This window comes from Adelges cooleyi, unplaced genomic scaffold, assembly GCF_023614345.1.
Source record: "Adelges cooleyi isolate 19-005CV unplaced genomic scaffold, UGA_ACOO_1.1 ACOO_flye_CR_arks_rails_tigmint_CR_PRNA_376, whole genome shotgun sequence".
NCBI lineage: Eukaryota > Metazoa > Arthropoda > Insecta > Hemiptera > Adelgidae > Adelges > Adelges cooleyi.
In genome coordinates, this window is record NW_026096053.1 from 8,435,407 (window position 1) to 8,462,625 (window position 27,219).

Below are 27,219 nucleotides of genomic sequence, written 5' to 3' on the forward strand. Positions count from 1 at the left end.
CTTTATGACTATTGCTTGTATGTATTTTAAGGGACTTTGTTTCCAGTTTCTCCTTTTTTTCATTCCTAGATCTGCTACTGCATGTATTGAGTGTAATATTGTTACAACAGAAACGGCGTCCAAAAACGTTATAGAACACATAACTAAAACATGACATATTCGAGTGAAGTGGAGAGTAGAGGGTTAAGCAACAGTTTAATAAATAGTAGGAAACTCGAAGAATTTTGAAGTAAGTTAGGAATCTCCGATGTCGCTTTCAACTTGGTACATATACAAGCAACACAAAAGGCTATTCCGGTGTCAAGCCTAAGGTTCTAACAGTTTTGTCTTGTTCGTCGTATCCTGGCGCACACCGAGGGAATTTCTGGAAAACAATAGAAACTATAATTAATTATAAACAGCGAGAAAAATGTTTCTATTTTGTATTTTCAGTAAACACGTAAATCTAGGTGATTGCAATCGATGACAGTTTGATTTTAAATAAATTGAATCAACGATTTATTTTATGTATTATTTACAATAAAAAAATATTGAACATACGATATTATGTCTGATCTCACATAGCTTTGGTTTAGAGCAAAAGGGGGTGGAATGTCTCGGCCAGAAATGTTTGGATGTACAATGAAAAATAATTAAACTGAAAACTAAATGAGAGAGCTCTGTAGTAAAAGATAAACCCGGAAGTTACACAATGGGATTACGGCTTATACCAGCATCCAAAAAGAGAGATAAAATTGTAATTCAGCGGTAGTGTTGGGAGATAGACTTATATATATACTGAGCTTTTATTAAGCTGCAGGAGAACTGAACACATAAATACATGTTATTCTAAAGGCTAATATCTGTTTTGAAATTTCACGAGAACGTGCCCGACTTATATTTTATAATGTAACCGTATATTATTAACAATTAACGTCATCCGAATCTGCTGAAAAACTTTCATGTTAAAAGACGCAACACCTGTTCGATACAAAGGCGAGCTTCTTAAAATCGTAACCCAATCACATTGCAGTACTTGAGTTAGTTAATGCATAACAACAATATTATGATTAGGAGGCATATTATACTGTGTAATTATCGCCTGTACAATCGCTTTGTGGTTTTGGTATTTCGTTGATTCGATAAACTCAAAGCCCGGCGTAGTGTATTGTAATCTGTACAACGACGTGCACCGTTTTTGTGCCATCTTTGATTATGAGAAAATGAAATTGCGCTTGGTTGATATTTTCTTTTTTTCCGTGCCCGTCTATCCCCAGGGATTGGTAGGAACATTGGCAATTTTATGTACGGTTCGTCGACCGAGACGTTTCTCAGTTTTTGACGATTTTTTCAGTTTTTTTGTCTACACAACAGATTACCATAAACCCAAATTACGATCCAAAATGTTTCTCTATTTCGACGCGGGTAACGCGTTGGCCGATGTTATGTTCGAGTTTCAAATCTTCTAACGAGAACACGGATTTCGCATTTCCTTTAATCCGTGTACACAAACACATGCGCGTTACCCGTGTATAATAATATTATACCTACACTTAAAACGAAATCCGGTGATAATATTATTATTGTAATATATTGCGATCACGGACGCGAACGCCGGGAATACTTAACGAGACGAGCAACTACATCCTATATACTGTGCTAGAGGAATGATAACTGCATAGGGCTGCGTGTGAACCCACAGAAATTCGACTATATTATATTATATTTTTGGTAATGATAAAATAAAAAAAGCCGTGTACAGCGGGGTGGGGGCATAGTGGATACGGAGCATGTGATCTCCTACGCCCCAGGTCACATAGGTTTACAGGAATAACTGAAAGTGATAAAGGACTGTGAAGTAATATATTGTTTTAGTTTGTTTGTTTTGCACATTTTTATTTTAGTTTGAGGTGCTCAATCAGCCCATGTCCTCATAAGTAATTTGCAATATAATTGTTTTTAAATAGTGTTTTATTAATCAGAATATGCAACAGGGTTTGTCGGCGCAGTGGGAACCGTTTATAACGATATCCGAGGTATCAGCAGTTTTTTTTTTGAAGTGTTATCTAAAAATTAATTCCAAAAACCTTTTTCAGCCGAGTCTGCAGCCACGAAAGAGCATATTTTCATGTATCTAAGATTGCTAGTAAACATGTCAAGTTTCTGGATAACATTTTAGTGTTTAATATCTGGCTTAAAACAATTCATAGAGAATTTGGGCACTTAAACTATTTTGAATTTATCATTTAGTTCTAATCTGAACGTACAACATATCTCTTATCTCTTATCAAATAACAGCGTAACGCTTTTTTGGGAACACTAAAACATTCCCATCCCCATTCTCACTCCCACCTCAACCCACTTTGTGTCTGAAAAACTAGAACTAATTTCATTATATACTTAATTTAATACATATTAAATTTTTTAATATCCTACAAATAGCAATATTGTCAATAAAACCCCAAAAATTATGCACTGGTGAATTTCATTTGAAGTCATCATCATCATCATCACTTTGTTCACTTATACAGCAAAAATTTTTTAATGTTTTCAAAATGTTGACGAACACGTTTGAGTTATGTTGTAAAGACATTTTTTCGTTGTTATCAATGTTTTTCTCAAATTTGAAGGGAAAGGATGACATTTTTAAATATTTGTCTTTATAAAGTACATTCCATCTGATCTGTAAACCGGCTACATGAAGAAATTGGTTCAAAAATATTTCAAATAATGCCCAGGTTTTATCTGTAGCTAAACTACGCTTTTTATACCTATTAGGTATAAGCTATATGGTATTTACTATTATCTTAAAATCGAACATTACATCATTAAATTATTTGAATTTGACATGAAACATGCCTGATCGAGTGAAACGGCGTCGAGTGTAGACTAATTTAGCTACATAAAATAATAGTGTGTGTTAGGGCATCTACATATTTTTTTCGAATGAACTAATCAACTTAACTAAGAATTTAGGAGAATCGACAGTAAGATATATTTTTGTTTGGTCGCATATTTAACAAATTTTTGTAGATTAAACACCGCAAGTATACAAACAATGCACTAAATAATTTTTATTATGTTTTCTTATTGTTTCCCGTTCTTCCTTCTCTTAACTTCTTAAATTCTTGAATTATTTTCCACCTTTATTCGTCCATTGATTCTTTAATTTTTATAACCGGTATTTTCCACGTATAGTTGTATAGTTATATATATACAGAACACCGCAAAAGGACACGTACGAGTATGCGTTTTAATTATCAATATCGATTGAAATTAAAAGCTTTTTGACGTTTTTAGAACAACAATAATAATTCGGTTTTTTAATTATTATCAGCTATAAACCGGCGATTGCATTTTGGTAGGCAAAATGCGAACAATGGAAATTCGCATTGTACAACAGCATTACTAACGCCATGGCGGTTATTATGAAATGTACCTAATTTATGTAAAGAGGTGTTCGCCATTAGTAAACGTTCCATCGTGTTTGTACGTATTATTTAATATCGGTTAGCTTTTGGAATTTGGTCTACGATCAACAACAATGATTGGTGGCAACAACACAGGCGAGGCGGTTCGATTGAGTGTAAACCCCAAAACTAACCATACCGAAAACCCTTCAACAGACGTCCTGGTATTTATTATTAATCACGAGACAACGTTTGTCAGGGTTGGTGTTTTTTAGCTTCAATGCGGCGCTGAAAAGGTATATTGTTTTTACAATGATGTGTTTAACCTAACCATTTTTTTCATGTAACAAGTCTGTACATCAGAAATCGTACCTGCAAAGTACTTAATTGGACCGAAAACTAAAAAAAATTACCAATTCTTTTTTAAAATCGAGAAAAACACCCAAAAAGTTAAAATAATTTTTAGATTAAATATTTAGCGCGCTATAACTTAAAAAACAGTCCAATAGTTTCAAATTAGAATGGTACTTTTTTTAAGATAAAGGACTATCGATAAACGTTAAAGGCATTTTTACCTTTACAATATTATATTGATCGAGATTTAGTACTTACACAACAATGGCAACACATTATTATAGACAAACTATCAAATAACCACTATCAACTAACAATAGCCGTGTCCTTCCTTATACCCGAAGTATAGTTTTTAAGCTCATTATTTTTATGTTTCTACCATCTACAGACTTGCATCGAAGCGCTTTTATCACTTTTTTACTTCACGCTTCACCGCCCAATATGACATTTTAGAAATATATAATAATTGCTATGTGGATAATTCATACTAAAATGTAAAATCATCAAAAATGTTGTATAAAAAAAAAAATTGATGTGCGCAAAGGTAGAACCGACTATAATTTATTGATCTGAAAAAACGTGACAATCCGAATGTAAGAAATATGAAAAATAGCTAAACCGAAACGACCGTTCAAATGTTTTGACAACAAATTGGGACAAGCGTCTACTCTCCTGCCACTTAAATTGACAAATCTAAACTTATTAACGACCTAGATATTCCACACATAAAATAAATCCTATTTTCCGCCCTTGTTCCATTAATATATTCCTGTCGAGATTTCGCTGCTCTGTCTTAGCGTCGTAAGTTGCAGTAAGTTTATCTTATCTTTAATGAATCACTCTATACATATATATATATATATTTTTTTTTTTTTCTAATTCTATTTAAAAATATATCCAACTTTGGAACCAATGTTTATATACTGACGTACATAAAAATGTTTTCAACTCTATGTTATATTTTAAGATATATATTTATAGCAAAAAGCTGTTTGTAGAACTTATCTTTTTTAATGTAAATTTTGTATTATTCTTGATGTGAAACTCACTTATGGGTTCTGCGTCGTAAAAAAGGCAAGTGTTTACAACAAATATTATGGTCTACGTTTTTAATGTTTTTACCATACAGGCTAATAATTAGTTCCTTTCTATTTCGTTGCCTTAGAAACAAGACCTATTGTAGAACTATACTCGGTGCACTGATATGATACAACGTTTTAAAGAAAAATAAATTCCGGGTAAGAAATTCTGATTCGAGGTCGTGCCAGTAAAGCAGTTTGAAAGCTAAAGTTGTCGAGTTTCGACAATATTTCTCATGTGGCTTTCTTTTCGGCATACCGTTGCCCTTTGGGCTTTATTGCTAGGTTATTTGTGTAAATTTGCAAAAAAAATAATAATAGTTAAAATCTGTGTGCTAATTTATCGACACTTAGAGTAACGTCAGTTATTGGCCCGGAATGTTTTCGACTGCATTTTTAATAACTTAGCTGACCGCAGGTTTAAATTATATTAATTACATTAATCGCATTAAACTAATTAAGTCTATAAGTAAGCAAGTCTTTCGGTATCATCTCGGGGTTAAAATGAAGTTTTTATAATTAAAAAGATCACCATCGTTTATTGCTTTTGTCATTAATTCCATTAGGCTTACTAATCCAGCTTTCTTTAATTAAGAATGTATTAGTATTTATACTCAAAGCGGAATAACTTTACCGACTCTATGGCGAACCTAATCTAATAAGATTATACATTGTTTTAAAATGGAATTTTCTGTTAAATCCAAAAAGGAAAATGTTATTAAGACGTTTACAAGTTCAAAGAAACAAGCGACTATAAACATGGGTTGTGTATTTATTTATTATAGCACCACAAAACGGCGTACCAAGTATTATTTTCACTTGGAATAATTTACAAAATGTTTTTTAAAGTAATTCCCGTCTACGGAATTTAATTTGTAAAAATATTTACCGGGTTTTTTTTTGTACGTTGAAGTTTCGCCGGAGTTAAATGAAATATTCTAAGCTCGTGCGGTAGTCAAGTTGTTAAAAGTCCAAAAGACTTGCTGCAAAAGATTTGCTAGTCGCGTCACTAACATATTATTATAGGTTCGAAGAGTCCTCTGAATACCAATCTCCTTAAAATATATTTGTTCTAAAAGTTTATCAAAAGAAACAGCCACCAAGATATACAACGTACAGAAAATAACACCGTTTCTGAAATGTATCCTTCTGTCCAGAAATATAATGTAAGTACAAAAAAGTTTAGAAATTAAGAATTTAACATAAGCAAAATTATTGTGGACATACACGTATAACCTAGTTGTAGAAGGTTTACCTAAATAAAACTGATGAAAGTTTTTATGTAATATATCAGCATTATTCGAATAAAACGTTATCTAATTAATCATTTAGATAACATATTATTCAAGTAAAAATTATTCAAATAACAGTCAAACCTATAATTATTATAGTAATTTGCAAATGCGGGTTTCAAGTAATTATTGTTTAAAACACATGTTTTTATTAATATAATACTTATAAAATAAAAATAAAAATGCATCTCTGTGTATATTTTTTACAAGTTAAAATAGTATGATTATTTATTTTTCTTTATTCGAATAAATTGTAAAAAAATTATTCGAATGAGATTTTCATAATTGTCATTTAACCGGAAAAAAACCAATATCGGTTTGCAGCGGATGTTAACCAAACGGGTATTAGAGCTATCAAGCCTAATCTATAGTAGGATATATAAGGGCCAACCGTTGAGCCGCGCTAGACTTGAATTTAAATTGCTCATTTAAGTCGTCCTATGTAAGTAATCTGTAATACCGTTCACGTGAACATATTCCAACGATAAACATATTATTTTAACGGAATATTTTTTTTTAAATATACACGTTTTAACCATTATTTATATTTACATATTGTATTACAAGGATAGAAAAAATAGTTATTTTAATAATATTTGACGATGCTTCCTCGAGTCGTGAACGTTTAATAAAATAAAACATTTACATGGACATTGACTGTGTACTAGATATGCATTATATGCTAATATACTAGACTCTTATGAAGGGTAAAACATTTACCTTTATACTACCAACTTTATTCTTCTTTGTTGTAAAATACCTTGTTGTAAAGAATGTAATTTTATATTTCCATTTTGATAATTTTACAGTGACGTTTACATGTTTTTAAACGTTAAATACAAAACAAATAAGTCTATTTATACTTATTATTTGAATATTTGTCATATATAACACTAAATTATAATATATGATCATAATAATTGCTATAGTATTATGTGTAATAAATAATAATAAAATAAATAACTAAACGCTAGAAAAAAAAAAAAAAACTTTTAACATTTCTGAATGTATCAAAAATGGAGTCACATTATTAATGTAGCGCTCTTTCAAGGAAAGAAATATTAAAAATTCTTTTTTTTTTTAGACATAAAAATAAATAAGCTGTACGATAATAAGTTTTGAATAATTATTCATTATGGTAAAAGCAATTAAGTAGTGCGCGAACGAGGTGCCTCACATCCCTTTGCGATCGTCTGGTAAATGTTATCAAACACAAAAAGTAATTTTGCAAAACCGTCAGTGGTGAGTGGACCGTTTGTTGGCAAAACAATCGGTGATTAATCTTGATATATTATCATAAGTTATTAAATTATGTAGAATACCGTTAAAACTTCAAAAGTCGTTAGAGTTAAAAACAACAAAACAATACATTGTTCATAAAATAAATTGTATTAACTAGAGTTTTTCATAAAAAAAGACAAAATTACCAATTTTTAACAACATTTGACAGAGCGAATCAGTATTTTGATACATTTATCCAAACGGAATGCTTTAGTATGACAACTGATATCACATATATATATTTTGTAGTGGAAAAAACCGAACAAAAATTACAAGAATGTACTTGAAATCGTCAGGAAAGATACTTGAATTATTTTACTGTTCTAAAATATATATAAGCAAGTAGACATCATGAAAAAAACGGAAAATTATTTTATTTTTAGTTATAATTATTTCAACTATTTTGATTACTGTCGTTTTCCCCCGTTTTTGGGACTTTGCTATGAAATTTTACCTCTTTTTTTTGTTTTTCTAAGCGTTTTTATGGAGAACCCAATTTGAAATTTACATGTTTTATGTAAAATTATATTAGCTTTCTGGAAAAAACCTCAGAAAAATTCTCAAATTTTGAGCAACACGAAAAAACCAGCAGATTATAAACTCAATTTTAATGACTTTCTATTACTCGAAAAAATAAATCAGTATTTTTTTCGGAAAGCTGAGATTATTTTACATACGAAACTAATTTTTTATAACTTTTTTTGATGACCGTAGGTATTAAAAAAAATGATAAAAAAGAAGTGTCAAGAAAAAAACTAAAAGTACTTTTTACGATCATGGCCAAATTATACGAAAAAAAAAATTAAAAAAAATTGAGACCATTCTTTTCAGCGTATCAGACATACTGTGTAATTAAAAAAAAAATCCGGGGGAGGGGTCACTCCAAACGTTTGTTTATATATATATATATTTTTTTTTTGTAATGAGATTCGTTAGGCAAAATATCTTTATCAGATGTTTACCCGCAATGTTATTTCTCTTCAACATGTCTTTCTGACAGGATTAATCCACAAACGAATATGATACGATGATTTATGACAACAGTAGATAATAATATTTTGTCTAATCTTTTACATACGGTAACGCCATTCAACAAAATATGCACTATGACAGTTCCATTTTTTCCCACGTTTATTTTTTTCATTTATTATAGCGGTTTGAAATTTTATTCAAGGACAAAATGTTAATTGTTATTATAATTTTTGTTTCGCAATTCTGTAAATTTACAAAAAAACAGTTTTACGGCTATAACATGGTAGGTTTTTTTGCGGAAGCGACGATAGTTGACTTGGGTTGTAGTTGGAATAATATTGTGATCGATAAAATGAACACTTTTAAACGGACAGCTGGGTGAAAATATATTTTCTATTTAGCTCTTGAAGTATGTACCTACGTTTTTCGTGGACTCGAGTATTACATACATACATAATATTATCTTCCTATTATTATAATCCAGCTGACGTTTAAGTAAACGTTGAAACTATTTCTAGTGGTGCTATAGAAATTGGACGTGGAACCCAGAGCATATATTATATTATTTTATATTATATTAAATTATATGGTAGGCTGTAGGGTGTTTTATCCGTATAGTCATTCGAAATATTATCATATTATACGTTGTAAAACATGCATGCAATGTTATATTATGCAACCAAGTGCTTTTATCGTAACTACTATTAGGTCCTCGAAAATGTTTGCTTAGAACAACTACAGCAACGGTAATAATTATTGTTAGTACTATTGTGGAATAATATAATTATCAACGAATGTACTCCAATTCTTCGTAAGTGTTTGCAAACTACCTAAATTAGGTTCGTTGACATTATATTTAATAAACGATAATTTTATAAAGTATAATTACTTTAAAAAAAAACCCCGAGCAAAACATGTAATTTTATATGAACAATAAAATTGTTTTTTAACAAATTTAAAAACTTTACAACAGTAGTAGTAAACGTGTTTCAACTTTTTCTGATAAATAGGTTTTTTCTTAAAAATATTTTATTATTTTATTACTTAAACCCAACTCCCGTTTCCTGTTCCGCCTTGGGAAGGAGTTTAAATTAAATTTACATCAATGTCAGGCACTACGCTTAATCGCTTTGACAAAATATTGTAATATAATGACTACAGTGTATTCAGGTCACGCTTGTTGGTTATTAAAATATTTAACTGTTTACCAAAATGGCGACATTTTCTGAACCCGTCTCTCCTGTAACAGTATAACCGGACAAACATTGGTAGAATTAACTTGTTTTTTATTACTGCCGGTAAATAAACCCTTTGCTTCCTTAGAAAAATGATGTTTTAAACAAATCTAATTTTGAATTTATTTCTCTATCGCATTCCTGTCTTAAATTTTAACCTTTAATAACTTAAAAATAATTATCCAAAACTGGTTATCGACCGGTCAAAATTCTCAGCAAATTATTCTTAATAAAACGGAATTAATCTTGAATTAAAAAAAAAAATAACAAAAAAATAGTTAAAAAAAGTAAAACAATAAAGGTAAGTGCAATAAAAACGTTATGTCGTAAATCAAATTATAAAATAATTTAAAAAAAAAATCTTAAAAATATTCGCTAAAACAAAAGTTTTTTTATTTTTCAAATCTGTATGGGACATGCTGTATATATATATATATATTTTTTTTAACAATGTTCAAGTTTAAGACGAATAATAATATCTATTAACGCGTACAAGGAAGGTAATTATGAAATGTTATTATATTTAGCTTTATGCGCAATATAAAACGATGAAACTTTATTATTGTTATTAGATAATAATTGTATAAACTGCGTGAAAACTACTTGTGATAAAAAAAAAAGAAGAAGGAAACTCTAATAATAATTAACGTACTTATTTTGGCTTAAATTAATAAATTATTTATATGCGAATTTTTTTTTAAACTGTACTTGACTGAGCGAATGGCTGTTTTTTAGAAAAAAATAGGTAACATGATGAGTAAAAATCTACTAGTATGCTATTATATATAATAATATAGTATGCTAATAGTATTTTAGCAATATACACTAATTACATACTAGCAATAGTACTACCGACTACCTTTGCTAGTATGTTGATATACTCTATACTGTGTTTTTATTTTATTTTCCTGCGGCTCACCCATTCAACCGATGGTAGTTAGTTCGAATAGAAATCCCAAAATTTTCAGATCCCTAGCTCAACTAGCTAACTCTGAGTGCTTCCTCGTAATTTTTTTTTTGGGAAATTCGGTTATCATGGTAGATTTTAATTTTTTATTAAAAAAAATTCAACTTTAAATGTAATTAAAAATGTTTTCAGTTTTAAAAAAGATTTTTAAAGCTAATAAAATATGACACTCGAAAATGATTCATATTTTGATATCTCTCGATAGTATTTGTATTTAGCAAAAAAACATTTACTTAGATTTAAGGTAATATTTTGAATTTTCAGGGATTACTTGGTTTAATAGGTGTCAAAGTCAATATAATATTGGAAAAAAAATTTTTTATACCTAATATTATGTAGTATTTTAAAACAGCGTTTTGGAAGATGTAATACACTTACTCATTTCTCTTTGACAGTCTTCACTAATATACTTAATTGACAGAATTCATTCCCTATACTTATTTTTCCCATTCTCAAGAAGTACCTCACCAATTACTATTACCATTAGCATGTTCAAAGTCTGAGTTAGGTAAAAACTTTGCAGTTTTTATACGATTTGCCTGCTATAGAGCCTATATTTTTATTTCAATGTAATTGGTAAAGTAAAAGTTACTAAACTCACATATAAAGTTCGCCGCACGAACTTCTTATACAGCTGTCAATTCTTTCGATACAACTTTAAGATGTTCATTTTTTGTTCAAAAAAATTTTTTTTTTTAATTTTACCAAGTTGCAAAAAAGAAGAGTGAATTATTAAGCAGGGTAAATTTAATTTAAGACAAAAATAGAAACTGTACCTAATTAGTAAAGTTTTATTTATTTATTTATAGTAGATTGACTTTTCTACGCAAGTTAATTTTGAAATTATATTAAATTAAAAAAAAAATTATATATAATGTTTTACAAAACAGTAATTCAAAGAAGGCGCATTGATTTATTTAAAAATAATTTTACTATTTTATTTATCAACAACAGCAACAACAATACAAACATACATTTAAAAAAACATTATAATAATGTGACTAATTGACACCTCCAATAAGCATAGCTTGTGACAGGGAATGGTAAGTTCAATATGTATATTATGAAAATAGTAATATATTACTTATATAAAAAATAATAATAATAGTTTACAACAAAATACTAATTTAAGTAGATATGTATATACAAATAAACGTCTATAATCTATTTGACTAAAAATTAATAAAACTAGAAGAATTTAGACCCCAATAAAGCATAAAACATCAAACTTGCCACATAAAGGGCACAGGGGAAAAATGGTAGTAGTCACATTATGAAAATTGTATAGTAAAAACAAAGTTCGTGAATTCCTCTCCCTCTTACATAAGAACAAGAAAAATCACATTAAATGCTATTTTAATAAAAAATGTATTTATTTAAACAATCTATTGACATAAATAAAAAAAATAATGGCATGTATTGAAAAAAACTATTTGAAAAAAATGTTCATTGTGTGACTACTACCGTTTTTCCCTTGTGCTCTTCATATGGTAATGTTATTTATATCTAGAGATGGTATATAACTAATTGTTTTTTGCTTAATATTTAATAATTACACGTATCTGACCAAAGACAGTTTTTAACTTAACTGAATTTCAATAAATTGTATAACTGTTTAGATCTAGTATTGTGTTCATGCTGCTAATGACCATTTTTATTATCTGTAAAAAATATTTTTTAAATAAAGTCCATATTTTTATTGATAACAACAAAATTACTATAAAGTTGGACAGTATTCAGTGGAGTAACATTTATCTTTATTATCTTTTTCTTCTTCTTCTCGTGTCGTATTCATCTTTATTATGCATGGATAATCTTTATTAAAGTATTATTAATAAGAATAATATTTGTTTTCTATTAACTATACTCGAAATTTTTTAAGGATATTTTTTATTTTTGTCAATTGTTGACTACATAATAATATATTCTTTTGGCCCTTCGAGTTGGTAACTATAAATTGTTAAAATAAAAAATAATCGCATACCATACAAATTACCAGACACCAGTCGTACCCTATTATGATTGGTTTTTATCGTCGGGTTAATTGCTACCTATTTCCTTTGCAAGTATTTCAATTGCATTATTAATAGTTAATCGGTAAAACGACCGAATGACGTACTATGACCGTGAACTGTATTAGACATGATAATAATGGTTTTTTTTTTTGTTTAATAAAATCTAAACAATCGCTGGCCGAAAACATAATAATTGCTACTACAGTACTTGACCGGTGAACTATAAAATTGTTGCAATTGATCTCTCTCTTTTCCGTCCATTTGTCATTTACTTGACGACATTATTAGTAATAATAATGAGCGGTGAAATAATTATTAATTAATTACTCGATTTTTTTCAATTTATCAAAGTTGTTTTTTTTTGCCAAACAATAATTGTGCTCTGAAATTCCTGACAAACAAACCCTATTCGCATAGCAATTATTCCCCCTCTAGTTCACCGCGCTATACCAATTTCGTCGACCTATATTTTCTTAATAAATATATCATATTCAATTTATAATTTATGGCGATGATTGATGGAGGGCTATAATAAATAATACATAATAACGATGGTAATCAGTAATCCATTCATACCGTTTCATATTAAACGCGTATCAGGTTATATATTTTTTGTGAATGTGGTTATAACCACATGTACCGCGTTAACGAGACGTGGATTTATTCAAAATGAACTTAAGATAAATTTAACCGAACGACCTATAAGTGAGCAAATCGTATTAATAATAATAATATGCGTTACACCGTTTAAGAATCTTTGCGACTAAAACACTTGTCACACGAGTTACGACTTTTCATTTTTTATTTTTTAGCTTATTTTCTACCACCTGCAGATACTCATCAAAAGATTTATTTATTACAATAAAATATAATATGTTCTCAATTCATAAACTTCATAAAAGTCAAATTTTAATAAAACTCATATAAAAGAGCATCCTTAATGCAGAACACAAAATAGATTGGAGAACAGGATTATTCGTAAAAAACCTTGACAGATTTCACTAGCTAGCACTACAAGTTCACCAGGATACATCCCAAACGTCATAATTAACAATTTGAATAAGGATGTTAATAAAAAAAGGTTGTAATAAAAAAAACATTCCGTGACACTTGTGCTGTTTTTAATAATGATGTAACTACAAATAAATGTCATTTAAAGAGAGCTAGCAGTAAGATAGTTAATGACCTAGATGAAAATGTTTGTACAGATAAAAATATATTAAAGTCTCAATGTACATGAAAAAGACGTTTATAATGATAGTGTAGATTTTTTTAAGTGGTACCTATCTGTATAATGCAATTGAAATTATTATAATCATAAATATTACACTTAAAGATTTTGTTTGTACACAATTTATTTTACTGAGAAGAACACACACAACCTAATTTACTATAATAAGAACTCTGAGTGCCAGATGCGAGCACTGCTCAGTTGGTACGAATATTAGCTTAATTGTACTTTTTATTATATTAAAATGTATATGTAATGACTAATGACATTATAATTATCCTGAAATAAATAAATACATTTTTCATTAGTTAATTACATTAGGAAATGTCACTAAACATTTTATCCTAATCGTAAATTATGCAACGGATTCTACCTTCGTGAAGTTTTTAATGCGCACTCGAATATCTGCAATGTTATTTGCTTATCCCATTGGCTTACTGCGCATATTATTTCCATTCTTATTAGCCCATAATATTATGACGTATATTATGCATTTTGTTTGTTTGTTTAACAACATGACACAACGGCGATGATAGATATATGCAGTGTACTTGGGTATTAAAAAAAAACTGTCAGTTTTACATCATCATAATCCCATTAAAAAACGTTCTACAGCTAGTTTTTAAAGGGTTGAACATACTCTTATGTAATAAACTCATGTACAACTGCACACATTCACATCATGATAAAATAAAGGTTACAAAGAAGACTCAGCGCATTCGTTCTGGATGGGTCTGGCTTGGAATTCTCAATGGTAAAATGTTTATAACATATATAGATATTATTCTCATAAGTTATTCGTATCGTTATTACAACACCAGAGTTCTGTCGTCGTATTGATAAAAAGTATTATATAGGTCAACCGTTTTTCTTGATTTTTTGCAATGCCTATTTTCAAACGGTATAAACGAAGCGGGTTAGTGCGGATACTATAGGCTGGTGTACTTTAAAAACTACCCTAATCTTAAACGTTCAAGTCAGTTCAGATGCATACTTGTTTACCACAAAACACACCACAAACATTTTCAGAAATATTATGACTTGTACATTACTATAATCCTTGAGATTGTAAAATGTGAAATATATACTATGTGAATTCATTGGATTTAATGATATAACGATAGCTTTATATTGATCAACTTAATTTTGAACAAATACAAAACGACTTCTCAATTTTAATAACGCATTTTGCCAACGAATTTAATTATTACTTTTGCACGACTTTATCGACCTGGACGAAACGAAAATTTGCTTTTGCGTTTATTCGGATTTTTAAACATTAAATAACGGATAAGGTAACTTATAAAATCGACCATAATAGTTTGCGGCTGTGGTATTCATTTGTTTAACATAATTAAGAAATAAAAATACATAGTTGACGGCCTAGACAAACAACATTTATTGTGACTTTCTATAAATTAGGCTTATTTGACGAGATAACCAAAAACAAACCGTCTTAAATGGTTTGTGTTGTACATTTTACATGTTTTAATAATAATATATGAACACCCGTTGTGTTCATGTTTAACCAGTTTACCACACTATATGAGGTCCATGCAGTTAAAAAGGGTTCCATATTTTTTATGTGTCCACTACTGGTAGATATAATAACCGGCTATTAATGTTTCTAAAAAGCAGAGATTAGATAATTAATATAAATAAATCTAATAGTCTAATAAATTAGATTTTATCCAATCTGTGATAAAACCAACAACACAAAAAAACTCCTGTACCTATGGTGGAGCCGGAGAGGGGAGAGGTAGGCGAGTCGCAAGTCTATACAGTAATTATAACTGAAAGTGATGAAACCACTATTAAAATTATTCGAAGGCCGTATTTATACTTTAAATTTTATAGTCAATTCTTTATATAGGTATCATATTCTTTATATATCATCATTATATATCTTTCATTATCTACGTACAGTGTAATTTTCAGACCTTAAGTCCAAAAAATTCGCTCGATAAACAGAAATAAAGAAAAAGTCTCCTACCTAGGTTTTATTATGTTTTTTTCTTTTGGTTTGTCAACGTATTGATAAAACTGTGTCCGTAGAATAATAATCCATACAAGTTTGGAAGTCATTTGATAAAAAAAAAAAACAATTAATTTTAAGTTGAAAAATATGTACATATTTTTCTCAATTTCCAAGGGAAAGGGATGAACTTTTACATTTTACACCTATTGAAGTAGCTTTCAGGTACGATTTTTGATCCGCACACTTGCTGCGTGGAGAAACCGGTTCAGCGGCTAAAGAGATATTTGGACACAAAAAATTTAATGAAAACAATATCTTCTCAGCTACGCATCTAAGCTAAAAAAAAATCGTAGTGCAGTGACCACCAGATCAGAGGAGTATCGTGTGCCCAATGCAGGTACAATAATAATAGTGGTGTACCCCTATTATGTTTATGACTATTACCGAGTTGAACAATGCGAGTCCATCGACTCTTGACGTCACACAAGGTCATCGACGGTTGTTTTTTTCTTACAGTGCAAACGAAAACATAAACAAAGGCGTGACACATTGGTCAGTGGCAAAATATCGAGCAACGATCTTGATCGGTACAACAAACGCACAAGGTCGATGGATTGCCAACCGTTGGATTTGTTATGGAAAATCATACAAACAATACTACAACATGACAACCTTACCCTAACACAATACGTTTTTGTCGGTTCGAAAACGGCCGATAGCCAGTTCTATTTTGTAATGTGAAATTTATCCAGGTAAGGTTTACAGCCTGACCTTAGGTGTATGTCTTTAAGCAGTGGCAGGAGTGGAATTAGTAAATTTTATTTATTTTAGCCACTTTTATCAGTTTGATAATTAGTCACTACTGTCGGGTTTTTACATATTATTGGGCCGATATGATTGTTGTTGAGATCGCCTGCCTTAATTCGGTACAAGTTTTATTATTTAAAAGGGAATAATGAATAGTTGAACAAAAAACAAACTTGTTCTTCTTATATATATATGTCCATGGTTGATACTTTCCTCTGATTCAAGATCTATATACTATACAAAGCCTCACTTTGTGAGAGATGATTTATAGTTTCATATGTTTAGTGTGTGTAATCTATTTGTATCTATTGCTATAATCTCCAAAAAACTTAAGCAATACTTGGTAGCATTATTTGTGGTTGAGGGTCTTATGTAAAAAATATTTCGTTATTTTATTTCTTTACTATTGTTATATGTTTAAAAAATAACCAATATTCTAACGAACAAAAAAGTTTATAGTTCATACAAATTTACCTCTTTTATTTGTATGCATGAAATTGTAAAAGATCACTTTTGGTCACATTTTATATTTTAGTATATTTAGTTATTTAAATGCCAAGTTGGAATTCGAATGACGTTTACTATTGATTTAACCATTACCACAATATGCGAAAATTGCATGTATACACAATATTACATAGTGATATTTAGCGACTATAAAGAAAAAATTGAATTTGAATTATTTCTCCTTTGTTCCATTCGATACTGCAGACAACTCAGGGTTACAGTAACCTCGTAGGCTTGTTGTACATTTTAGCACTATTTGATTAACCGAAAAACCCAAAAATATATTATCAACTTTTGTTATCTATTCAGTATTCTCATCTAAAACAACATTTTTGTTTTACATTTAGCGTTAACTCGTTTTAGCTTTTATTTGCATGTTTATAAACGATTCAGTTATTTTTTCTTCCCAACCCCATTACATAACATTATTGATATTATTCCCGTTGTTATTTACAAATTACAATATAGCAGTATTACAATATGATATAATACTTTCAAATGTAAAAAAAAAAACTCTTCAGTCACTTCCATTTATTTCAATTTCAAACCGTTTAGCCCAAATAGTGTTACCCAATACAACTAAAAAACAGTCACTCGGGTGTATTGTAGTATAATGGAGAAACGTTAAAAAACACTGTGCTACCTTATCATCTCTGACGGTCTTATTGTCACATTAAAAAAAATCTAGTTCAAATTAATAATTTCAATATTATCATTAACCTTTATATAATCAATCGTGATAGATAGAATTTATATTTTTAAACAGTGTCTGTTAAGTACTATACAAATATGTTAACGTAATGTACAAATATGTTAATATATAATATTTTATAATAAAATACCAAAAAAAAGTATTCGCTAATTATGTTTCGTTGAACCGTTTGAGGCACTATTCGCTCAGTCTTCGGCATTCAAATATATAATCTTAATTCTTAATCACCGTAAGTAATCAAAATAATAATATTATAGGTTTAATTTTAATATGTTACTTCTGATTTAAATGAACTCATAATAATAATTGTTAATCAACATTGCGCAGTAACATATCGTCGTAAATAATAACAATTGAAAAAGTTTTTTGAATAAAGCCAAAAGTCTCATTTATAAATGCACTGATTAAAATTTTAAAAAATAAATAAATTTATTTGAGATTATTATTATTAAATTTTCTGTGTATTCCTATTACTCGATTCGATTCGAATAATATCTTAAGGCATTTTCCATTTTAGATTTATCTCGGTCTTAGAGGTCAATACCCAGTCGTTTTTACTTAAAGGAGATGCCTGTGTAATTATGCTACAATATCATTATCATTTTTACAACTCAATACTAGTTGAAGCAACTATACTTATAAACTCATTAAGAATTACTATAAGTAACACGCGTACGAACGAGCTTCGTGGAATTTTTAAGAATTACCAATTAGTATTCACAGTAATGAAATTAGTATTATGTCTAACATATTATTAGTACACCAACTTGCAGACACTAACATTAATAGTTTAACGACTATATACTTGTTAAACCCTACTATGAATACCATAATATTATTAAACTATATAATTTCTAAAACTTTTTTAGATTTGAATTAGAATTTAGATTAATTTTTTGCATATACACAAATGCTAGGAAGAGTAACTCAAAAATAACTTTGTAAGTAAAAATAAATCTTCCAACGTATAAATAACATGCATATATTTAAATTTTAATATACATTTTGGTTTGACGTCACCGCAAACGCCGTAAAATAATTGAGGAGCTTAAACGAATTAAGGTCCAAAATAGCAATTGTACAGGAAAAATGTTAAATAAAAATTGTCTATTAATTATTATTTATTTTTTAAGAATTTATTAAAAATTAAAATATCTATAAATGCTGCAGTAAAGATCCGTATGCTGAATACTAGTTTACATATTTAAGGAATAAGTTTTTCAGCCGAGTCTGCAACCACGAAAGAGCATTTTCATGTCTCGTTGAAGTACCGAATAAATTTAGTGTAGTGGTGGTTATATATAATGAAATAGTACATTAACAAGCTAGTATCTAAGGTGGCTAGTAAACATATCAAGTTTCTGGCTTATATTTTAGTGTTGATTATGTGGCTTAAAACAATTCATAATAAAAATATGACCTCTTAAATTATTGAATTCATTTTAGTTCAATTCTAGTTTGAACGCTGTGAATACAACATATATGCCTCCAACCCCAACCCCACACCAATCCCCAACTCCACCCACACACCCATTCCTACACCTAACCCTATTCCCACCCCTAACCCCATTCGAAAAACTTATTTTCCAAAAATAAATTCAAACAGTTATAACTTAGCGGATTTTAATGTTACGAGAACGATTCTGGTCTCAAAATGTTTAGAATTTGGAATAATCAATAACTCAAAATTTGATTTTTGCGACAAGGGATCTTTATTCCTTTTCGCCTCACAAATGTAGAATATGTATAATATCTTTTTTTTTATGAAACGCATTTGTAAATTACCGTAATATCTAATAGGTCGATATTTTCTGTTTGTATATATTATAAATACCTACACTTAAAACCCAAATAAGAGAAGTGAAATTAATTAATTAAGTGCAATAAGTCGTTGTAAATTAGATCTTTTATTTCGTTTTTTTTCACTGAATAAATTGGCTCCATTAAGTTGGTCCCCCTACATCGGAAATTTGGATTTCTTTAAACATTATCGGACTATACACAAAACGGTTCGAAAGGAAATCCGTTATTATTTTTTTAGGCCACCTTTATTATTTTTCTAATTATACTTACAACTAGTATATTGTATTTATTATTTTTAATCATTTTTTTTAAATAAAGCTTCATAATAAATTTAATAATAGTTTCGTTGAATCAATGTTATTTATTATACAAAGCAATAATATATAGGTCATAGACATATGTTTTTTTTAAAGCAGATAGTTCATTAATCATTTACTTTATATGTTTCAATGTTTGAAATGTATTAGATTCCTATAGATAAGTAATGCATCTACACTATACGTTTTCATTAAGTAATTTATAAAATCAATTATGATGTTATTTATGAAATGTGAAGATAATACGTCCTATAGTTAAATATTTTTAAATACAAATTTTTTTTTCTACAAAGAATAAATTATATTAGGACCGCTTAAATTTTTTACAATAATCTTTGTAGGAGTATCATGAAAGGTTAGGGCTTGCATTCAATTAATAAAAATGATTTTCTAACTATTCTTTATATCAATGACCTTCATGACTAAACTGTTATTTTCCATCTACACCAACGCCGCCCCGGGTATGCAACAAATCACTATCCCATTTAATGGGATGAATTTCATAACTTCAAAAATGCTCAACTTATTATGAAATGTAGAATTTTGCAATGTCTTCTTTTGTAATTAGCTCTGTGCGTTAACTTAATTATAGTGTATACACTCCTAGTTCAGAAATTATGATAGTCTAAAATAAACACCCGAACCGGCTGTTTTGTTCGGTACTTATAAGTACATAATTGTTATTACTACTATACACAATTGGCCTGCTCAATAATATCGAATCACACGTGAATAATGTTTTTTGTAACACGGTTGAAATACATTAATTTGTAATTACAATAGCATGGTGAACAATAATTGTGATGATAGTATTATAGATTTAACTTACCGAGAAGCACCAAGCAGCTACCAATTTTAGATTCTCCTATTCCCATCACATCATGTATGTGCTACACAATATCTTAAAAGGTTAGGTTATTTGGCAACTAGAGCAGCCTAGCAAACGTATGAACCAATTTATTTGTTAGACGCCCACTAAGCTGTTGTGTAGTGAGGTAAAAATTACAACGAAAATGTGTAAGTTTGTGTATGCGTACCTAACCAAAGGTTAAAACAAAAAACTAAAAATATTTGTATTAACTGTGGAAATATCAAAAGCGACAGATCACAGAAGTGTTCATCCGGAATAAATAATTGGAAAAGTTGGTCAAGCCCAAATTTGGTTCATTTTCGATTATTTGTTCAAAATAATCGTTCTCAGTGACTCGTGTAAACTGTAAACGACATAATATTAATAACGTGTTATCTATCGTATGGTCATAACTCCTAATCCAATACCAACATCGAATATTGAATAATATGATAAAAATTATAAACGCAATATAATCTAAAAAAATAAATCAATAATAGTATTGAACAAATCCTAACAGTGCGCGTACAGCCTGTTGTGTAACGAGACAAAAACAAACCATTTATGTGTGTGTATGCTTAAAGTTAAAATAAATAACAAAAATTATTTGTACCTACTTAAAAAATGCAAAAAGCATTGTCAACGGTAAATCGAAAATACCGTGTCAATAATATTGACTGTAAATAAATTTAGAAAATAGGTTTGATACAAATTCATCATTAGTACTAAGTAAATAAATGCTATTTATCATTGTTCGGTTAAATATTATATTATTAACGCCACTTAATAGACCACCTATGCAGTTATTGAATATCGTCAGCAGATCACTGCGATATGCTGCGAAACGTTTTGTTTTTATTTAAATAGAAAATATAATTTTTACACAATACATTTGTACCTACGTTTGCTTAGCGTGTTATGATCAAAACACATTTGTGATCCGAATAATTATGATTGGTGGAAATGTGTTTAAAGTTATTATCAGCGGATTTGGTTACACACCGAGTTATCGGGTTAAAAACTGATGAGCTGTGTACGTTTTTGTAAGTGTAAATAAAGGTTCAAACAAATACCTACAAATAACTGTATTTATTGAGTAGTTACTACCTATTTTAATTGCATTGTCTCAACATCATTGAATGTATAAACGCTCGAGTAAACCCGTGTAAAGAGCATTGATCAACAGTCAATTAAAGATAATACCGTCTGTAAATTGTTTAAATAACACAAATGCATAAGTACTAAGGAAACAAATATTATTTATCATTGTTCGGTAGAATATTATGATATTGTGTTATACCAAAACCGTCTTATACCATTACTGCCCTAAAGGGCACGTGCACGTACAAAATAAGAGCACAGCTGTCACTGCCGCATGTAAGACGTCTTGATGATCAAAGACCGTGTACTAAATTTATATTTCACAATATCATATCCCAAACATGTAAGATCATTGTGTAATAAAAATTCACTTATGTTTGATTTGTTCAATATAAATAATTTTATATTGTGCATTGCTTCGATATTACCTTTATTCTATTCCAGGCGATTAATTAATGTTGTGCAATATTTTTTATCGTTTTTAATAATTATTAATAGTTTAAATTTCATCATCATCCAATATTTATTACTATTATCATGTACAATATTCGTAGACTATTTATTGTACACAGACCGCTTATTATAAACGTCATGTGCGGTTAATCCATGATAAATCAATCATAATAATAGTATTGCGCAAAATTTATATTGTACAATTACATATTATTTTTGACCATCCGAATTAGATATCGAATCGATCAAATTGGTAATGTATTACACGATAACAGTAATAACGATTTAATGTTATTGCTTTAACAATATTAGGTATTGCGCGGGTAAACGCCACTTAATATGCGGCTATTAAACGTAGACGCGGTAGAACACTTTTATATTATGAATAAAACATTTTGTATTTATTTAAATACAATTTATTTAAATACAAAATACATGTTTTACAGAGTACATTTGTGTATTTTCTTTAGCGTGTTATGGTCAATCATTTGCGATCAGGATTTGATTCAGACATTTTGAACCATAAGGCAAATTATATCTTAGGGGGGGGGGGCTTCCTGTGAAATTAATAAATGCCTCCTAAATGTTTTTACTTAAAATAACTTGTAACGGCCCTAGCTTAATAATGACTAATGTCTATACTCCGATAACAATACATTGTATAAAATACTTATGTTAAAAAAAAAAACACCTATCTGTGGAAGGCATTGGTCCATTTTAAAGTATCACTTCCTTTTTTCTAAATCTAAAATATACGTCATGTCGATGATATTTGTAAGTCACCAAAAAAACAATATTTGATGACATTAACATAACATTATTATCTGACGTTGCTCGTGCATTTGTGTTTGCCTATGTTATCAAGTAACTAGGTACTGCTCTTGTATTTATTTTTATAAACGGAATAACCGATATGTAATTTTCATTCAAAACAAATCATACTGTACTCGTACAATTATATTGACTACATTGGCATATTATAATACTTACAACAAAAAATTTAACATAAAACGGTGACCTTACCTCTGAGTAACATGCTTAAAAATGAATAATACTATAGCTAATTATTTACTTTTTACCATTTTACCAAAAACCTTTAGGACTATAACATACAATTTTCTCAACAATCATTTATCAGACCGTTTTTTTTATTAAAGAAAAACCAAAAGTATACCAAATATATATTAAAATGCATCAAAGAAATAAAAAAAAATGTGTTTATCTTCTGTGGCTCATTATGAAATAATGTAGCGCCATGGGGTCGGTCTAATGGAGCCCCTGCTAGGAACCACTTGATTGAAAAAGAATACCGATTTTTTTTTAAGGGCAACCGTCACAAATGTTTAATTTTTACCATCATAGCTGAAATACAGAAGCACGTTTCAAATTTCAACCCCGGCATTTTTAAAAAACACAAAGCAACTCCAGAGAGTGGATTAATAAAATATCTGTGGTTTTTTTATATTTATTTTCTACTTAGCCTGATTTATACAACTGTTAAATAGAATATTAAAGTTTATAATAAATTTTATTAATAGATTAATTCATAAAGGCAAATAGAGAAAAGTTTAAAGAGCCGGTTTAATGTATTATGTTAAGCTACTTTGTATAATAGTGGCAATATATACATTTGAATTTTGATTATTTTATATAATATTTTAACGGTTGTTCAAATATTAGTCATACGGGTTGGGTTAGGTTAAGCAATTTGTATATTACTTGTGTATTCTATGCATTAAACTTGACTAAACATATATATATGTTTTTAAATTAACATATTCGTAAGTAAATTTCTCCCACCGGATTGTTTTTAACCGCGTCACGACTGGGGTTGACCACGGTTCGTTTCCACTGCCACCCCATTAAGTTTAATAATAATCGCATATTTTACTGTAATGAATATTTTAACCATACGATCATGGTAAATTTGACCACGGTTAATCTGATTAGTTGGAAGTTACGATGCGCGAATGCTGAATGAAATATAAACGTTCCAACCACAGGTTCAAAACTCGGGTATGTCGCTGTATGATAACAATATTATCTTTTATAGGGCAATTAATTATTGCACCTGAGTGAAATGCGACCCAAGTCTATTTGACAAAAACGCGACTCAATCAGCTTAAGTGATTCCAAACGATACTACTCTGATACACCCAAAACGGTTATACATTTGTGTTAAGGATAAATGGCGTGGTACGGAAATTCGAAAGAGATTAATGCGTTAGACGTACGTCTTATTATCGTATAATACGTGTACCTATCTTTATAAATTATTTATGATAAAACATGTCACACATTCGAGCATGAAAACGTCGCTGTGCATCGGCTCATTATTTATTCGTAAGCCCGCTATTGTGTATTGCGTATGGGCGTTGGTTTTATTATTATGGAAATGGCTAAATCCAATAATAACTTTATTTGATAAATGCTCCCCGAAATCCAGATAATATCTCACGTCCCTGTCCTAGTGTGTTATAAATGTACATAATATTAAGAAACACTGTGATTACCCACACCGAGATGTCGACCGAGCCGCTGGATGGTCTGCTGTATCCGGATCTATGTTTTTGGCGTCCCTGTACAAGCAAAACCGAACCGATATAATTTATACAAGTAAATTTATTATGAGTCAGTTATTTGTCAAAAAAATCGTTAAACAACTATTTCTAGTTGTAAACTTTTTATAAATTTAACATAACGTGTTAATGAAAATCTGTTGTCATTAGAATAATTATTTATTACGCATCACCCTTTGGCCTAAATACTAACGAGTTCAAAACTGGTAACGATATACCGGGTGACCCATTTTAAAATACTAATCGATTTTCCTCGAAAAATATTAATTCATTATTAAAACTTGAATGGGGTATTATATTTACATTTTACACTGTTTACACGCCTTGCGGTTACTCCCATTTGGATATCTTGACTGGTTCGCCAACGTTTCGAAAAACTTGCATGCTCCATCTTCAGGGCTCTGGTTCGATGTTGTTCGTACCGCGTTCTCCCGTAGACTGCAGTATAGAACATGCAAGTGTTTCGAAACGTTGGCGAACCAGTTAAGATATCCAAATGGGAGTAACCGCAAGGCGTGTAAATATGAATTCAATCAAAAAGTTGTTCATAAAGACTTTTAGAGCTGAAAGGGAGACGTTTAAAAAATGGTCCAAAATTGTAAAAATCGGTCTATGTAAAAGGACCGATTCCTCCGGTATCTGGTATACCAATAAATAATTGGTTCCAATATTATCGTTTGCCGTGCACTTTATGCACGTCAACTAGAATTATATAGGGTAAAATGTTTTTGTTTTGATTGTCGGGTAATTTTTAATGAATAGTAATAATATTGTTTTGTAGGTCGTTCATTGTTGATATTTACAGGTTTCGCGAGTTGTTTATATTGTACAATTATTATTCGATTACTATGTCTTAATGTAAAAATATTTAGAATATATATATATTTTTTTTTAAGTATATAATATGTATCTTATAAAAAACTATAACATTATTATTGATTTTTTAATTTTATCATTATTAATATATAACAATTTTAACGGAGTTTCCATTAAATATACATTGTATGCTGTTATTATTAACGTTGAACCGCGCGCCGCAACCCGACAAGGGTCATTAGCTCTCAATGTTTATACATAATGGAAATATATTTTGTTTCGAAGTTATTTACTTAGGGGAAAAAAGGCAATTACGATTATTAATTCAATGCATAAATTTAAATCAATTACCGTCGGTGCCCAGCCTCTTCATTCAGCCGGATGCTGAACTGATGGCGATGAAACTTTAACAATAATATATACATTACTGTGTTAAACCGCTACTTTTTTTTCACCACAATCTATAGAAAATAAAAATATTAATAGCCGCTGCAAAACGGCCTTATTAGGAATTTTTTAAAAATATAACGCATTGAAAATTGTGCAGTAAGAGAAAAGTGACAAAACGGTAGTACTAGAATGTGTGGTGTTAGAATTGGGTAAATTCAAACAGCATTTTAAGCACATCATTTGAGGCGCCCTACGAATACTGACGTAACTCACTTTGAAAAACTTTTAAGCTGATAACACGCGTTTTCTGTATTACCGATGAAAAAGACAGCAACTCGATTGTGTTGTGTTATCCGGAACTTCTTTGGTCGATACGACCTTATTCGCAGGTAATATAGAAGACGCGCGTTATCAGTTTAAAAAAAGATAATGTTCTTTTTTTTTAAAAAAAGCTAGTTACGTCAGTATTTGTAGGGCACGTCGATATGGTCATATGGTTAGAAAAATGTTGACTATTTAAATCTGGACGAGGTTGAACGGAGAATTTCCATAAATGAGCTCCATAAAGTACACAGTTAAAAATTACTGTTGTAAAATCAATTTCTGTTCGTCAAAGCCGATAAAGTGAAACCAAAAGCAATAAGTATTTCCAAGGAACCGCTTAGCTAATTATTATAATTCAGGTCATACTTTAACCTCTTCTTTGAATAAAATACGAAAACGGTTGCGCGCCACTGAGGAATTATTTTATTAGGCCCTTTGTTAGGTTTACGGACTGGGTATTTTCCCTTGAATCACTGAATTTATATGTAGTAACGATGTTTGTTTTGTGAAACTTTATTTTTTCGACACACCACCGAATGGAGTCCATAAAAAAAAAAAAAAAAAAGAGTACATATTTAATTTAAAAACAAAAATTTGTCTAAATAGAACAAAAGTAAAATCCGAGATCTTTCCTTTTTATCGAAATGATCTTTTTACCAAATGATTGTATAAATTTGTCATTAAAATAATGTCCTCTGTCGATAACGCTGTCGCCAAAAATAAATGTCGTACATCAGAAGGATCACCCTGTATTATTGTACCGAACG

General features: G+C 29.6%; 1 long non-coding RNA gene across 1 annotated transcript; it reads right to left on the minus strand.

Moving 5' to 3' along the window:
• LOC126840927 (uncharacterized) lies at positions 1 to 25,348 on the minus strand. Its single transcript, XR_007686113.1, has 3 exons — positions 25,226 to 25,348; positions 24,861 to 24,922; positions 1 to 364 (listed from the first exon to the last, which is right to left on the minus strand). It is a non-coding gene; the product is annotated as an uncharacterized LOC126840927 (long non-coding RNA).
• Positions 25,349 to 27,219: the final 1,871 nt, after the last annotated feature.